This window comes from Corylus avellana, chromosome 6 (genome assembly GCF_965113065.1).
Source record: "Corylus avellana chromosome 6, dhCorAvel1.hap1.2, whole genome shotgun sequence".
Taxonomy (NCBI): Eukaryota; Viridiplantae; Streptophyta; class Magnoliopsida; order Fagales; family Betulaceae; genus Corylus; species Corylus avellana.
The window spans coordinates 21773096-21784431 of NC_142495.1; the positions used below are offsets into that span (position 1 = coordinate 21773096).

Genomic DNA, 11336 nt, shown 5'->3' on the forward strand with positions numbered 1-11336 from the left:
GCTGGTTTACCTACAAATTAATGAAACAATTTTTCTCAATGGCAGACCCGCCTTTACTGAAAGCCTTGCTGTGGGGTTTACTTGTGTTTCTTCAATTTCATGAGCACGCAGCCTGCTTCCACGATGAGAGGATTGCTCTGCTTGAGTTGAAGGTGTTTCTGAAATCCAATATTATTTATGCAGGTCACCCCCTTCTTCCCTCATGGATCGACGATGCAAAGAGTGATTGTTGTGGTTGGGAGAGGGTCACGTGCAACTCCACAACCGCTCACGTTATCAACCTTTCCCTCTACAACTTAAACCAAGATCCTGATTACTACGATGAAGATCCTTATTACTATTTCTTAAAAAATGAAGAGAAGAAGCAATATTGGTTGCTAAACATGTCACTGTTGGCGCCTTTCAAGGAGCTGAGAAGTCTTAATCTGTCCGGCTATGTAATTGGTGGTTGCCTACCAAATGAAGGTATGTTCTCAGCCTCCCCTGCTTTTCCTTTCTCATATCAAATCCCTCATAAAACACACACAAAAAAAAACGAAAAAGAGAAATTATCTAATGCTACGTTGAAAAGATGGCTTTTGAACGTCTTCAGTCTAATTCCCTCCACCCAAAAAGAAATAAAAAGCGAAAAGATTTCCTTGAGCCATTTTGTACTCTTCCGTGATAAAAATTAAGAATTACCTCTTTAACAATGATAAAGATAATTACAAATATTAATTTCTAAAGTTTTATAATTATTTATTTTTTCTTTTTTCTTTTTTTCTGTTGAATCATGGGTGTCCCGCGTGATTTTGAATTATGTCTTGCTAAAATTAATTTATCAAAATTAAATTCTAATGAATTATAGAAAACATAAAAAGACACTGAGGCAGATGTGGCCTCGCAAAGCCAGACTCGCCGTGGGTTTTTGGATCCTACAGCAGCGGAAGGCGTGGCTGCTATATGGCAGCCCAACTGCCCAACTATGTGTCAAGTTGGGGATCCTGCAGGTGCAACTTGAGGGAGATGCGAAGACTATCATTGCTGCAATAAACTCGGTTGACCCTGATGAGAGTGGGAGGGAAATGTGTTATACACGTCGCGAAGGGAATAAGGTGGCTCATGCGTTAATTGGCTCGTTTGGCTACACACGAACTGTTGAATATGGTGTGGTATAATAAAAGGTACATATGTTGATCTTTAGTATTACTTTATAGAAACTGCAAGCAGTTCCAATCATATTTGAAATTTTCTATATTCTGCTTTATGTAGAAATATCGGCTTTTGAAAACTTGGAGAAGTTGGATTTAAGTGAAAATAGACTCAATGGCTCCCTCACAATCCAAGGTAATGAGAGAGAGAGAGACTTGAGTTTGAGATTTTCAATTGCTTCATAACCACTTTACACACATCTTTCATATTTCTATCAAACTACTTATTTAGTTTATACCACAAGTCACAATTCTCTCAATTCGCATTCATTCCTCTGTTTTATTTTTGTTTTCTTTTCAAATTTTTATTGCACAAAAATTTGAACTAGTCAATTTCAATTGCAACTGCAAGTGTAGGATTGGGTTGATGTTTATTTTATCAACAACTGCAACATCCCATTTTGTTGATGTTTGACTTGAATCACAACAATTGTTCTTTAATGTCATCTTGTCGGAAATATGCAAAGAAAGTTGTGTGAAACATGAAATGCATCAACGTGTTTCCCTACATTATAATCAACATTGCATATGAGGCTATACTTACCATTTAATTAATCACTTACGGTTTCTTGCTAACTATAACACTAGCGTAGCCAGATTTGCTTAAGCTATAAAACGCTATTTTTCTTTTGAACACTGCAAATTGCATAGTTTTGTTTTTAATAGATCTATTACAGGTTTGGAAAGCTTGTCAAGATTGGAAAACCTAAAAACCTTAGATCTTAGCAACAACAAATTTGACAAAAGCGTCATTGAATCATTAAGTGCAGTCAAATCCCTTAAGAATTTGAATCTTGCTTCGAATTCTATAGGAGGATCATTTCCTGGCAAAGGTATGTTGATCTTCCGTATTACTTTATAGACACTTCTACTCATGTTTGAAATTTTCTATGTTTTGTTTTATGCATAATTATCGACTTTTGTCCTTGTGATTTGAAGTTTTGATAAATAGTTACCTTAGTTTTTAAAACGTGATTAAACAGTACTCATTAAGATAAACACAAAAGACAAATTAGTATCTGTGTTTAGAAATGTTGGCCGAATCCATTAATGTCCTACATCAGTACCAATCAGAATGTAACATGTGTCACTTTCAATTAAAAAAAAAATGTATTAAAAACAATGAAACTACGAAAGCCACTAAGAATATCTTGTTCCATTGGCGAACCGTATGCGGTCTAGCTAGCTAGGATCTAATATCTTCTTCCCCTCTTTCTCATAATGCCCAAAAAAGTCTTTGGACAGTACTCAAGCTAGCTTTCAAGGATTTTCCAGTCTTCTTGAGAAGCTCTTGTAACTAATTGTTTAGTTTTTATGACACAACTCACAGTTTGCTCCATACACATTCGAAGATTTTAGGAAATATTATGTAGATTTCTTCCCCACTCGAAATATTGCAAAATTTTTCTTTGTTTCAATCGATACATTAATTTATTTTAATCACTCACCCTCCCGGCAATAAAAAGCAAATACTTAGAATTTTCTTGACACAACTATTCTTACACCTTTAGATTTTCCATTTTCAATTTTGTCTCCCAATTCCAAAAGTTATGTCCTCCCTCTCCCTCCCATAGGAAGCAAAAGACCTTCGAAAATCTGCATTTAATTTCAATAAAATAAAAACAACAGAAAATTTCAAAATTAATTAAAAACGAATGATTTTGTGAGAAAACAAATTGAAGTCATTTATAATTAATTTAAGCTCTCAACGGTGAATAATGGTTATTAGGGGTAAATGTAAAATTTGTTGATGTGGTTTGTCAATTAGATCTCTAAGTTTTAAATAGCGATTAATTAAACACTCATTGAGTAAGCAATAAAAATAAAAACACAAAAACAAATGGGTAGAGCGGTTGACAAATCTCTCTCTCTCTCTCTCTCTCTCTCTCTCGTGTACAAATTGGGTTTCTATCTCTGGCTATATGTACACAATAAAAGTCAACCTGATCAAATTTGTCCTACGTCAAACTAAATTATTAAGGCATCGGATTTTCCATTTCCATAGGGATTTTTTCAAATGGCCCAATTCATCATTTGAACGTGTATCGAACACTGTTTCAGAGGGAGTCGTTTTCTACTTGAGAAAAACAAAAAAGTACATATTAAATTGTTGGAAAAAATATAATAAAGCTCACCAAACTAACATGCATTTTTTAAATAGCTCCATGAAGTTTATAATGTGCTAAACTGGTATATCAAACTACTAAAATGTGTCAAAAATGCCACTATTTTATTATATTCCTATAATACCCTTATTCTCTTAAAAACTGAAATAAAAATTGATAAAATAAACTGGTATATTTTTTTAGTTTTTTTCCAGAAAATTAATTTTTTTCAGTTTAATATATATATATATATATATATATATATATATTAACAGTGACACAGGTATTACAATTTTATTAGCATTAATGTGACATCTAACAAAAATCGGCAAGTATTTTAATGGAATTTGGGCTTTTTTTTTTTTTTTTTTTTTTTAAAGAAAAAAATAGTTTAGTTTAGTTTTTCATTTTAGTTTTTAAGAGAATAAGGGTATAATAGAAATATAATAATAATAATAAATAAATAAAAAGTGTCGTCTTTTGTTATGAAGATTCTGTTGACCTCATTGGGGTTAAGCCAGTCCTTGCCTTTGAAGCTTCAACGAAAAAAAAAAAAAGAAAAAAAGTCACCGTCGCTTTGCTCTCTTCGGCAATTGGAGGGTTGGTGGTTTCTTTTGGTCTTTTGGTTTCTTCGGCAATTAGCATTGATGTTTGACTTGAATAACAATAATTGTTCTTGAATGTCCATCATGTCCGAAATACATACACAAAGAAAGTTGTGTGAAACATGAAATGCATCAATGTGTTTCCCTACGTGCATTATAATCAACATTGCATATGAGGCTATACTTACCATTTAATTATTCACTTACGGTTTCTTGCTGACTATAACACTAGAGTAGCCAGATTTGCTTAAGCTATACGCTATTTTTCTTCTAAACACTGCAAATTGCATAGTTTTTTTTTTTTTAATAAATCTATTACAGGTTTGAAAAGCTTGTCAAGATTGGAGAACCTAGAGACCTTAGATCTTAGGGAAAACAATTTTGATAAAAGCTTCATTAAATCATTGAGTGCAGTCAAATCTCTTAAAAATTTGAATCTTGCTGGGAATAATATAGGAGGATCCTTTCCTGCAAAAGATATGTTGATGTTCCATATTACTTTATAGAAACTTTCAATCATGTTTGAAATTTTCTATGTTTTGTTTTATGCAGAATTATCGGCTTTTGAAAACTTGGAGAAGTTGGATTTAAGGGATAATGATTTCTATGGCCCCCTAACAATCCAAGGTAATGAGCGAGACTTAAGTTTGAGCCTTGAGGGATAAATGTATTTTTTCTCCTTGTGGTTTGGACTTTGAACAAATAACTACCTTAGTTTTTAAAAAGTGATTAAACACACCTTGAAATAATCACAAAAGACAAATTAGTATTTGCGTTTAGAATAGTTGGTCAATCAGTTAATATGCTACATCAGTACCAATCAGAATGTAACATGTGTCACTTGCAATTAAAAAAAAAAGTACTAGAAAGTATTAAAAACACAAGAAGAAAGGGCAACATAAGGTGTACGAATCTAATATCAAGGCTAAAATAAGTTGCACTGGAAATATAATTTCTATTTATTATTAGCTGATATGCCATTTAAATATTTTATATATTGACACTATATATCTTTCTTCACTTGTGGTCGGTTTGTCTAATTTCAGTAGGCTGGAGATTCTAGATTTGAGTGGAAATTCTTTCACCGGAAGTATTTCTCCATATATCGGGGCACTATTTTCTTTAAAGGCTATATCATTAGCTAAGAATCAGCTCAATGGCCCTTTTCCAAAAGGTAAGAATCGACAAGAAAATCAAGTGTTTGCAAATTGTTAGTCTTAATTACCTATATAGTACATTTTCTACAATTGATTAAAGATGTGAGATAAGGTGAAGGACCATGATTGATTTAACTCAACAATTGACCATTTACTCATTTTTTTTTTTTTTTTTTTTTTTTGAAAAACCCAATATTGAAAACCTGATTTTTCTTGTTGATTCTTAGAGTGGAACATAATTAAGATAGACATTTCTAATGTTATTCCTTTTGATAGATTTGTGCGCACTCAAGAAGCTTCAAGAGTTAGATCTTTATCATAATCTCTTTGAAGGGATCCTTCCTACATGCCTAAACAATTTGACATCTCTTAGATTGTTAGATATATCTAGCAATCGATTCATTGGAAACGTCTCTTCAAATCTGATAGCTAGCCCTACATCACTTGAGTACATTGATCTCAGTTATAACCTTTTTGAGGGGCTATTCTCATTCAGCTTATTGGCTAATCACTCTAAGCTTGAGGTGATTATATTGGCAAGTGGAAACAACAAACTTGAGATAGAAACTGAAAATTTGGCGGATTGGGACCCCTCGTTTCAATTGAAGGTTCTTATACTTCGTCACTGTTATTTGAACAAGCTCACCGGAAATATTCCCAAGTTTCTCTTTCACCAGCGCAAATTGGAAAGAATTGATCTATCTCACAATAACTTGAAAGGAAGCTTCCCCATTTGGTTGCTTCAAAACAATACAGGACTGCGAGAGCTAAATCTTCAAAATAATTCTTTCGTGGGTAAATTTCATTTGCCACTAGATCGATACGAGAGTATTGTGTCTATGGATGTCTCAGGCAATGAGTTGGATGGGCAACTTCAAGAAAATAGTGGAAAGATTATTCCATACTTAGTATATCTAAATCTATCCCAAAATCGTTTTGAAGGTTATCTTCCGTCCTCAATTGGTAACATGAGTAATTTGGAGTTTTTGGACTTGTCCTTTAATAATTTCTCAGGAGAGTTAACAGTGGAATCGCTTGCCAATTGCACCTCCTTGACGATTTTGAAGGTATGCAATAATCGCTTTAATGGTGAGTTTTTCTCAAAGCAACTGAAGCTAGAAAATTTATTATCTTTGAAATTAAACAACAATCAGTTCACAGGAACTCTACCAGTTGTGCCTCTCATTCTATTTTATTTCGATATTAGCAACAACAATATGTCAGGAACAATTCCTAGATGGATTGTAAACAATACATATTTGTTGACTCTTGACATGAGTAACAATTCTTTTGAAGGTCAGATTCCTTGTGGACAGAATTCACTTTACTTATTAGACCTTTCTCATAACTTACTTTCGGGATCTATGCCTTCTTGCTTGAATTTGCCTGCTAGGCACGTACGTTTGCAAGGAAACAAACTTACAGGAGCAATACCGAAAGTTGTTTTAAACTCACGTTCAGCGTCTCTTTTGACGTTGGACCTTAGAGATAACAACTTTTCTGGTAGCATCCCTGATGAAATTGGTGCACTTTCTAGCTTAAGAATACTTTTATTGAGGGGCAATCATTTCAGAGGTAGAATTCCAAGTCAGCTGTGTTGGTTAAATAAGATAAAGATAATGGATCTTTCTAAGAATTCTCTTTCTGGAAAAATACCGGATTGCTTTCACAACATATCCTTTGGAAAGACAGTTGTTAGTGATCATGCCTATAATAGATATTCTAGTTTTGCTATTTCCTCGAACATGAAAATAGCTTCAACATTCCAAAGGCTCATAGAATGGAATAATGAGGAAGATAACAAGTGGACAGAATATGATGATCAAGTTGAGATTGAGTTTGTCACAAAATACAGGTCTAACTTGTACATTGGTGATATCCTTGATTACATGTTTGGATTGGATTTGTCATGCAACAAGCTAACAAGTAGCATCCCACAGGAACTAGGAGAGCTATCTTCACTTCGTGCATTGAACTTGTCTTACAATCATTTGACAAGTTCCATTTCACCAACATTCTCACATTTGACCCTATTGGAGAGTTTAGACCTTTCCCACAACAATTTGAGTGGAGAAATTCCTTCGGTATTGATTGATTTGAGCTTTTTAGCAGTGTTCACTGTGGCTTACAACAACTTATCAGGTAAAGTTCTAGACATGAAAGCACAGTTTGCAACATTTGATAAGAGTAGTTACGAAGGAAATCCATTTCTTTGTGGACAACCATTAGAGAATAGTTACACCAAAGAAGACAAGTCACATCCATCACCACCAAAATCGTCAAATGCAAGTGAAGGGAAATGGTATGAAGTAGATCTTCAGGTCTTCTTTCCAAGCTTTACCGCATCTTATATTATTTTCTTATTGGGTACAGCTACTCTCCTTTATATTCATCCTTACTGGCAACAACAATGCTTCAATTTAATTGAGGATTTTAAGTATCGGTGTTATTATCCTATTTTTGACACTTTTAAAAAATTGTCAAACCGTCTATATCCTTAGATATATTCAGTTTCCATGGACACCTATGGTGGTATTGATGATAGCTAGGTGTACATCTGATTACGAATAATGGTTATTGTGCTCTAATATGAGACATGGTGTTCACTTGTATTTTCTTTCTACTTTGTTGTAGTTCTTTGTCATTTGATAATGGATATTGTCTTTGTAACTTTAGTAGGCTTTTAAATTTATCAAGTCTCTACGATCTACGCCTAAAAGAAGAAAAAAAAATTACGAATAAGCACCTATTTTGAATACTTTCACATTAAACATTCAAAATTAAATATTTAAATTGGGATAGTTAAATTCTCCTTAATTATCAACTATGTTACATTAATAGATCAAGTGTAATGTAAAATAACTTTTAGGACACGACTTAATCGGTTAGGGACTACGCTTCATATAATGGAGGTCATTAGTTCGAATCTTTCAGGTTTTGAAAGACTAGCATTAATTCCAAAATTGGAGATAGTGAAGTTTGGTTATATCATTATATCATCTTTAAGTAGACTTGCGTCCCTTAAGACATTGAGTCTGGCAATAAATTCTTTTGAAGGTTGGAACACAACTGCAGGTAATCTAATATAGCTGGCCTTCCTCCATTTATATTTATGCTTATCATCCCAAATCTCTCTTTAATTGTACTTAATCTCTGATTATGTTCACTTCTTTGTTATCTCTTACAAATGCAATGAGTCTTGGTGGCAATTCTTAGTTTCTTACCCGGCGAAGATATATTTTGAATTTAAATTACTTGCGATTATGAAGTGATGTTGTCTAGAAATACTATTTCTTTCTTTGTTTTTTTGTTTTTTTTTTTTTACTTTAGGTTTTAAAAGCTTGTCAAGATTGCCAAGATTGAAGAATCTGGAGACCTTAAATCTGAGTGTCAACAATTTCAACATAATCATCATAAAATCTTTGAGTGCAGTCAAATCTCTTATGAATTCTAGATCTTACTTTGAATCAGATAGAAGGATCCTTTCCTGCCCGAAGTAGGTTGATCTTTAATATTAGTTTAGAGAATCTGCAAGTAGTTTCAATTATTTTTGAAAATTTTTGTGTTGTTTTGTGGAGACATGGACAAGTTGGATTTTAGTTATAATGCACTCAATGGCTCCTTAAGAGAGAAAGAGAGACTTAAGTTTGAAATTTCCAATAACTTCATGACTTAGTTTTCTCACCTATCTTTCACACTTCTATGTAATTGCTTCTTCAGTTAATGACACACGTCACAATTTGCTCCATGCACATTCAACTCTCTGTTTTTTTTTTTTTTTTTTTTTTTTGTCTTTTTCAGATTCTTTATTGCTCAAAGGTTTTAGGAAATATTATAGAGATTTCTTCCCCACTCGAAATGTTGAAAAATAATACGATATTCTTTATCTTTTCAAATTAAACATTAATGTATTTTAAATAAAAAAAAATTTATATGTCACTCACCCTCAAGTACAAAGCAACACTTTTAAATTATTTACTCATTTACAAAAACTTAGAATTTTCTTAAATATAAAGTATTTTTATGTCCTCCCACGTACAGGAAGCAAAAGACGTTTGAAAATTTTCATTAAATTTCAATAAAATAAAAATATAAAAAAAAAATTCAAAATTAGTTAAGGAGGAATGGCTTTGTGAGAAAACTAATTGAAGCAGTCCAAATGTTTGAGAGCAAGATCCCATAAATATATAAATAAAGCTCCCAACGGTGAAGGGTTATTAGGCATAAATGCAACAACTCTTATACTTTTAAAGGTAAAAATAAAATTTATTTTTTTTTAACTCATAATTAATTATATATTATTATTTATCGTCAGTATAATATTTCACCATTTTATTCGGTGGATGTTAGTTCACAATAGGTAGAAGAAAGTTGAAATAAATGACGAGCTTGAGAATTATTTACTCATTTACAAAATCCATAAGACAATTTCTCCCTTTTTTTAATTTTTATTTGAATCAACTATTGATGACATTTGGCCGCTATGACTTTCAAAACATTTTGGGTTCATTAGTGTCATAAGCTAAGCAAAGGATTGCACATAGAGCTAAGTCTCCATTACTTCTTTCTACAATGGATGGATAATTCGGGTTTTCAAGTGCTTTTCTACCTATATTGTTGTTAGTGTTTGTTAGTGTAATGCCTCCAAAAATGGTCTTGAGCAGTTTAGTAGGGTTACCGGCAATTGCCCAAATTTAGCTAATTGGTAGCTAACTAAGAAATCGCTTCTCTCTAGCATAGTCAAAGTAAACGCATAGGAAGGTAAAATTAATAAATCTGTGGTATCTAAATTAATATATATATATATATATAAGAGATATAAAACTTTACTAAAATCAAAATTGCACCAAAGCGAAATCCCCTAAATAATACCCCTTTCATAATCTAATTTTTATCCTATTTACAATTTGTTTTCTCATTTCCATGGAGTGACTAAAATTCATAGTTGAGAATTAATTACCCAAGAAGTAAAAAGAAGAAGCAGAAATCTTAGCCGAGACTGCTAAACAAATGTTAAAATTCGCTATTTAGGTTATGTTTGGTGTGCGGAAACGCTGATTACCTAGGAATAGGTATATGCAATTTCTCATCAAAAGACTTTCAATTAATTTTCTGAATTATACTTTAGCTTAAAAAATGGTAGTGTCATCTTGGTATGAAAGAAATAATGTCTCAAACATAAGATAAGTTTGTAGAGTTCACTATTGACTTATGTGGAGTTCACGTAAGTCCACAAAGCTAATGGTTGATTTGTAAGTTGAGATTGACTAAATGTGGAGAAAATATTGACCTCTAGCATTTCTCCTTTCTAAATCCCCGTCCGATCATTTTGTAAATCTGAAGTGGTCCGGAAAATGGCCAAAAAGAAGAATGGTGAACCATTCTCCCCGATCTGTTGTCTTCTTTTTTTTCTGTGAGGACAACTTTTCAGTGTGAAAATGGAACTACTATATCAACTCCTTCTGTGTCACAGCTAATAACAAACACGGAGATTATAGACCAACATTAAGAGATTCTGATATTTTCTTAACAAATTTAATAAACATAAACAATATTAAGCTAAAAGGGAAAAAAATATGACGATAAGAAACAAGAAAGCCCAAACCTGAATCTGCATCAAAAGACTGTCAAAAGTAGCACCTCCCTCCCCTGCATCTTTCTGCATTGAATCCAACACAACTTTGACTTGGAAACACATGCATTCCTCCATTTATGCCACCTGTTAAGTTCCAGATTAACCAAGTGTCTATAGTATCAAAAAGAGCATCCCCTGCTTTCACAGCTTCCTTAACAGCATCCACATTTTCCTTCAACCAGAGCAGCTAATTCACTGCACTGAAATAGGTGCTTATGGGCAGACCACACTTCCACAAAATGAGTCCTTCCCCCTCGCAATTCCTTCTCCAATTTTCTGTACAATTAAAACCACAAAAATCCAAATAAGGTACTCCAATTCATCCAGAAAAAGAACATGTACTCTTATATTGATAAAATATAAAGAAAAATAGTAGTTAATATACTTAAGTAAATCAAAACCCATTAGCTTAAACTTTTAGACTAAAGTAGTATCCATATATGGATATTAATGTACGAGGTCCTTCTCAAATTAGGCTGGGATATTTTGTCCATATAGATGTTATGACTTGCAAGTTTATTATAGTTATTAAGATAAGAGTTGTAATATGTGGCTTTTTTTACTCAAATTTATGAATAAATTACTGATTGATCACTCTCTCAATATCCTTCTTTGATTAAATGGAGGTCCAATATTTTAACTCG

General features: G+C 32.8%; 1 pseudogene; it reads left to right on the forward strand.

Annotated features, from left to right (window-relative positions):
- LOC148585025 (receptor-like protein 14) lies at window positions 1-7606 on the forward strand (annotated as a pseudogene).
- Window positions 7607-11336: the final 3730 nt, after the last annotated feature.